At 33.2% G+C, this 7,545-nt stretch overlaps 1 long non-coding RNA gene across 1 annotated transcript in view; it reads left to right on the forward strand.

Moving 5' to 3' along the window:
• Positions 1 to 5,151, forward strand: part of LOC147581815 (uncharacterized) — a 400,941-nt gene extending 395,790 nt beyond the window's left edge. Inside the window, exon 4 of the long non-coding RNA XR_015249766.1 lies at positions 4,326 to 5,151. This is a non-coding gene — a long non-coding RNA (uncharacterized LOC147581815). The remainder of the gene's footprint in view (positions 1 to 4,325) is intronic.
• The last annotated feature ends 2,394 nt before the right edge of the window (positions 5,152 to 7,545 follow it).

Here is a 7,545-nt window from a genome sequence, read left to right on the forward strand (position 1 = left end):
AATGGATGCTGGACAGGGTAAAAACAAAAAAGGAAAGCAGATTACTGTGGAGGAAGATGGGAGGAATATTCTAGGCAAATAAATCAGCATACAAAAATCGTGGAAATATGAAATTGTGTAATTTGGGGGAACAATAGTAGTTGAAAGTGTTTCCAGAAAAGATTATGAATTGGTGGCAGAGGGTAGGAGGACTGTTTAGTAGAAGCACCTCCTTTCTCAGTACACATTGGAGTACTTATCTTAACTTCCTCACTATAGATTTCATTGTAGAAAAAAAGCATAAAGGAAAGTATTTTAGTTACTTAAAGATAGTCTGCAAATGTTTTCCTTCTCTGTTTGGCTTTTGGAAAAACATTGTATGTTACTGCCTGCATCTGTTATTTGTAAACATAGCATACCACATACGTATTCACAGACTAATGCCTTCATTATCTTCAATCCCTTTCTTAGTATTTTTCTTGTTTAGTTTTTCTTTGCCTTGTAATTCAGTCATGTCTCATACTTTCTGTCTTGGATCTTGAACCTTAAGAGGACAAGATAAATGTCTTTTTCAAATTTTTTGTGTGTCTTTTTGCAGAAGCTAGTAATTTCCTTGGCCATAATCTGTTCTCAATAAATTTTGTTTGAATTGGTTTACATGGAATTATATCCTTCAAAAATTTTATGAAATAAATTGTCATTATGAGGCTGATGTTATATTAGCCCAACTTCCACATTATAGTAATAATATATCTCTGTTTTTCCTTCTTTTTCTTATCTGTATATAACTGTCTACTTAATTTTTAAAATACTTTAAGAAAACTTGAGATCACACAATATTGGACTAAAGAGAAGGATGACTGACGAAAATAATGATAGATTAGAAAACACAAAGAAACGGAAAGACAGTCCATGCTCATGGATTGGAAGAACAAATATTGTTAAAATGTCTATACTACCCAAAGCAATCTACAGATTTAATGCACTTTCTATCAAAATACTAACAGCATTTTGCACAGAACTAAAACAAGCAATCCTAAATTTTGTATGGAATCACAAAAGACCCCGAATAGTCAAAGCAATCTTGAAAAAGAACAAACGAACCTGGAAGTATTACAATTCCAGACTACAAGTTATATTACAAAGCTGTAAATAAATAATCAAAACAGTATGGTACTGTCACAAAAATAGACACATAGATCAATGGAACAGAATAAAAAGCTCAGAAATAAACTCACAATTACATGGTCAATTAATCTTTGGCAAAGGAAGCAAGATATGCAATGGGAAAAAGACAGTCTCTTCAATAAATGGTGTTGGGCAACTGGACCACTGGACCACTTTCTTACACCATACACAAAAATAAAATCAAAATGGATTAAGGACCTAAATGTGAGAACTGAGACCAAAAATTCCTAGAAGAGAGCACAGGCAGTAATTTCTTTGATATCTGCCACACAGCATCTTTTTAGATATGTCTCTTGTGGGACAGACATAGGGAAACAAAAGCAAACATAAACTATTGAAACTATATAAAAAAGCTTCTGCATAGCAAAGGAAACAACAAACAAAGCTAAAAGACAACTTACTGAATGGGAGAGATATTTGCAGATGACATATCTATATATACATATATATATATATATATATATATATATATATATATTCAAAATATATCTGTATATAAAATATCCAAAATATATAAATAACTGATAAAACTCAAAACGAAAAAAATAATAATCTAATTAAAAAATGGGCAGAAGACATGAATGGACATTTCTCAAAGACATCCAGATAGCCAATAGAAACATGAAAGGGTGCTCAACTCATCATCAGGGAAATACAAATAAAAGCTACAATAAAATATCACCTCACACCTGTCAGAGTGGCTAAATTAAAAATCACAAGAAACAACAAGTATTGGCAAGGATGTGAAGAAATAGGAACCCTCATGCACTGTTGGTGGGAATGCAAACTGGTGCACCTACTGTGGAAGATAGTATGGAGATTCTTCAAAAAATTAAAAATAGAATTACCTTACAATCTGGTAATTTTCTACTGGATATTTACTCAAAGAAGACAAAAATACTAATTCAAAGGGATACATTTACCTCTATGTTTATTACAGCATTATGTATAATAGCCAAATTATGGAAGCAACTTAAGTGTCCATGATAAATGAATAAAGAAGATATGATATATACATATCAAATATATATATATAAACATGTATGTGTATATATTTGTGTGTATATGTTATATATAATATTATATAGACATATAATGGAATATTAGGGGCCTCTGAGTGGCTCAGATGGTTAAGTGTCTGACTTCAGCTCAAATCATAATCTCATGGTTCGTTGGTTTGAGCCTCGCATCAGGCTCTGTGCTGACAGTTCAGAGCCTGGAGCCCACTTCACATTCTGTGTCTCCCTCTCTCTCTGCCCTTCCCCCACTAACACTCTGTGTCTCTCTTTCTCAAAAATAAAATTTAGAAAACATTAAAAAATAATGGAATATTATTCAGACATAAAAAAGAATGAAATCTTGCCATTTGCAACAATATGAATGGATCTAAAGAGTACAATGCTAAGTAAAATAAGCCTATCAGAGAAAGACAAATACCATGATTTTGTTCATATGCGCAATTTAAGAAAAAAACAAACAAAAGAAACAGAGAGAGGGGGACAAACCAAAAAACAGACTCTTAACTATAGAGGACAAACTGGTGGTTGCCAGAGGGGAGGTGGGTAGGGCCATGAAGTAAAATAGGTGATGGGGATTAAGGAGTGCACTTCTCTTGATGAGCACTGAGTAATGTATAGAACTGTTGAATCACTATATGGTACACCTGAAATGAATATAACAGTGTATGTTAATTACTCTGGAATTAAATTTAAAAAACAGGTCAATAGAGTAAGAAAGAGAGAAAAAGAAATGGCAGAAAACACTTCCACAAATTTGTAGCCACAGGAGAAATTAGAAAATAAAACTTTAGGGGAGTGCCTGGGTGGCTCAGTCAGTTAAGCATCTGACTCTTGATTTCAACTCAGGTCTCAACCTCACGGTTCATGAGTTTGAGCCCCGCATTGGGCTCTATGCAGAGTGTCGAGCCTTCTTGAGATTCTCTCTCTGCCGCTCTCTTTCTCTCTCTGCCCCTCCCCCTTCTCAAAAAAATATATAAACATTAAAAAAAATAAAACTTTAGGAAAAAGAAACCGCAATATTAAATAAATGTTGATGAATGAAAAATAGAATTCTGATAGCATCATCCTACCTACTTATGACTCATATTCTAAAGGTTACAAAACGTATACATTTTTATCATAATGACAAACATGTAGGTAAAAGTACGTAATTTGAAATTCAGGAATTAACTCATTTAAATTCAGAACAGCTGAGGTTTTTCTCATTGTAATAACAAAATGTTGATTTTATTTTATTTATATAATTTTATTTAGGGGCACCTGGGTAGCTCAGTCAGTTAAGCCTCTGACCTCGGCTCGGGTCATGATCTCATGGTTCGTGGGTTCAAGCTCCGCGTCGGGCTCTGTGCTGACAGCTCAGAGCCTGGAGTTGCTTCAGATTCTGTGTCTCCCTCTCTCTGCCCCTCCTCCGCTCACACTCTGTCTCACTCTCCTTCAAAAATAAATAAATATCTTAAAAAATTTTAAATGTGAACATATTTCCTTGCTTTTATAAATGTGTACCACGGGGTCTTATTTTACATTGGACCCGTTTTTAGGGTAAATTTTTATAAGGCAAAAATGAATACAATCGAAATTATTCTTGAAAGCCCATTAAATTGAAGATAAAGTACAGTATACACGGCCAAATACGAATTCCTACAGGAGAGTAATTTATTATCCCTTTATAATGTCAGTCAATTTGAAGTGGCTTTTGGGTACTTGGGCAATATTTAAGGTTCATGTTATACAAAACAAAACAAAAACAAAAACAAAACAAAACCTCAAAAGCATATCATGATACACTCATACTGGAAGAGACACAGGACAGATATAACTGACTGAGGGAAGGGCAAGTGTGTCTGTTTCGCATAGCCTTTATTCTTGGATATAGGCTTATTTAATACTATATATCTTTATCCCTCTCCCAAAACTAGTGACATTCATGTAAGGGCATACATCACGAAAAACCAAATATAACAAAATATTATTTAATACTTGATGATCCAGACAAAATCATGGTTTTAAGAACAAACGAATATTTTGTAATTTGGGACTCCTGTAATTTGACCCTCTCTCTCTTCTGTCAAAATCTCTCTTTGGTGACCTCATACAATTTTTCCCTCCTGATGTTAATTGGTTCTAACTTTATCCTTCCAGGGTCATGAAAAAGAAGTGGGGAAGTCATGCCTGATTCTATTTTTCCCTCATGCCACAGATCCAATTTGTCAAGAAGTCCCAAAGGCTCAACTTTCTAAATATCCAGAATCCAAACACTCTTCACTGTCTTTATAGTTACCAGTCCGGTTTCATCAATTAGTATACTGACTTTGATTAATTAATTAATTTAGTTATTTATCTAACAATTATTATTTAATTTTTTTATCTTCTGGTATTAAGCTATTGGTTGATGTTTAGTATGGATAATAATGAGGGGCAGCTTCTTTACTCTTTTTGTTTCTTGCAACTGATATCACAAAGCTTATTATGATTGAATATAAAATGTCAATCAATGAACTCTGAAGGGAAACATAGGAGGGTCTCACATGTATAAAAATGATTTTATATTCAGATGCATTTGTGAATTTCTTTTGGATTCTTGGCAGAAATTTTTGCTTTCTGTTGTTTGTTTATGTTCAGCTGATCAGTGTTCTCAGATTAGTTGTATTGATCAAAGGAAACTGATCCTTAAATTTTGGTCTTTTCTCAAATTATTCATGGTTCAGCAACTTGGAAAACATTTTCACTGCAGTTCTCATCTTTTTCACTTTATGAATTGTCCCTCAATAAAACACCATTCCATGTCCTAAGCATGTTTTATACTCTCAACTTTTCCTTTAGTTTCTTGAGTTTGCTTTTTTAGGCGATTTCAGGTATTTGAAAGGTATCTAAGTTTATATTAAGTGGCACAATACCTTTAAAAGAAAAAGTAATCTGAAACTTTGGAACCACTCTTGCAAATAAATAAGAATTTGGGTCCTGCTAATGTCTCTTGACTTTTTATTTTAAAAGAAGGTATCGATGAAAAAAAAAGGAAAAGAAAAAAAGAAAGGATCTAATGTACCTTCAGACAGATTAATTATTTTGGGGGTCAAAGCAATGCTTTTCCTGGGAAGTTGTCAGCTGTCAACGAGAGGGAAATTCTGAGAAAATCAGAACTGAATTAAATGAATTTATTAGATTAAAAGAAGTTGAGTCACTCAATTCTTCTTTTTTAAAAGAATATGAACATTTAAAAAATATGTTGATGTAAGACATTAAATTATAATTCATCAATTAGTGGAATTTATATTTCTCTTTTATGAAATAAGTTTAAATAAAAAATGTGCTTAGCCTGAAATTTTCTTTTAAGATGCACATCAAAAAGAATATTTTATATGTTCAATATCTTTAACATATATGATTCCAGCTTGACTCTTCTTTTTACAAGCATTCATTTACACTCCCTCATTTTTTTATCTGATATTAAATGAATTAGATTTTAAGAATATCTTTTGCCCTAAAATTGTGATTCAATTTTTTTCATATAATCTCTGAACACTGAGTTTTTAATCCAATTAAAATCATTTCTTGGTGGAGAGGAGGCATGTTACCCTGATAGAAACTAGCACATGGATTCTCAAGTAGGCCAATGTGAAAAATGTACGATGAAAGCAATATTTTCATGTAGATTTTAACATAATCATAGCTGTATTTAGAGATCACATAAAGACCAATCAATTTAGATTCTCTAGAACATAATTTTAAAAACTGAAAATCAATTAGATAACTAAACTATGGAAAACCCTTATGAAACGGTGTACTTTTTAAAGTTTGACTATAAAAGTTCAATGATGTGTAGACAGAGACTGCTACAAGATTATTGCTATCACAATCTGAAATACATATAACACAATCTGATACTGTGTTGAGGATCGGTGCATCTGTCCATCTTGCATATCTGCCCTGCTGGAGAGAAAGCAACGGTCAGACCAGTGGAGAGCTCAGTTGCTGAGCAACGGTTCCATCTCGGACATGCTCTTTGCTTTGATTTGTCACAAAGACAAGAAATAAATAAATAAATAAATAAATAAATACACACACACACACACACACACACACACACACACTAAAACAAGTCTATCAATAGCAAAGAAACCTGTGATATCATGTTGATATTAAAATTATTGATCTTCATAGAAAATGAATTTGGTAGAATCAATGTGAAAAGAGATAATTTTACTTTGAATTTTCCTGATCCTGTGCATCCGTAAAATGATTGCTCTGTATGCACAAAGGTACCAAAATTAGACTATTAAAATATTTCCTTAGAGTCTAAGTGATTATGTCTTCCTTTTTCTAACCTGTGCATCAGACTGCGTGCAGTGAAAAGATCACAGATGTGGTAGTTATTGGAATGTTTCAAATCTTTTCAATTTGAAAGCACATTATGGTTTCTGTTAAATAGGGACATGGATAGTTGGGAATGCTTCGGATTAATGTCTAATTTACTCTATTTGCCTTTCTTCTTATAACTGGACAACTACTTGTAGTCTCATAATTTTCGAATCATCACCCATGAGTCTTAGGTCTTTAGAATGAGCTTCCTGAGTCCTTGTTATTAGTTAGCAAATTTAAAGAACAGGGTGCATTGGCCAAATCTCCATATGCAAACCAAGTGGAAATTAAATGATCTAATGTAACAAAGGAACAAAATGAAATTATTTCTCACAGTATCCTTTGTTTGTCTATTCTTAACCACCATCTTAGAGAAGTGTAAATTAAAAGTCGAAATGATTTATTTCAGAAACTAAATAAATAGAGCACACTGCTGCTTTTTCATTTCATTGTGTACCTTCACTTCTGGTATTTTTTTCCTCCCTCTGAAAGCGCTATTTCAACAAGACCATGTAAATGTCTATAATTGTGAGAGAAAATGTTAATATAACATTTACACAGTTCAACAGCTTCAAAGCTGTTTCATTGACTATGCTTAAAAGGAAACTTCCACACAGAGGCCCCAAGCCCACATAAATGCTAGTTTAGTGGGACATTTGGTGACAGAGCCTTGAAAACAGAAACAAAAAGGAAGGGAAATCAAACAGCCCTATCTTCCAGCCTAATTCAAGCCATTTAGAAGCTCTGTGCTTAAGCCAAGGATTACCAGTGATACTATCTACATCAGCTTTGCTGTTCGGGAAGAAATGTCCCTCTTATTAAAGAGAAAAAGAGGAAAAAAAAAGTAGGGGAGAAGAAAATAGTTTAAAGCCAAGTAATTCAGGCTTGCATAAATCTTTAATGGGTTCTGTCTTCATATGATTGGCTGTGCGTTCTTTTCTCTGCCCAGGGGAAACACTATATGTCTTAGAGGAGAATAATAGTAACTCCATCTTGTGTGTTA

Source organism: Puma concolor, chromosome B1 (genome assembly GCF_028749965.1).
Source record: "Puma concolor isolate L17-30 chromosome B1, mPumCon1.1.hap2, whole genome shotgun sequence".
NCBI lineage: Eukaryota > Metazoa > Chordata > Mammalia > Carnivora > Felidae > Puma > Puma concolor.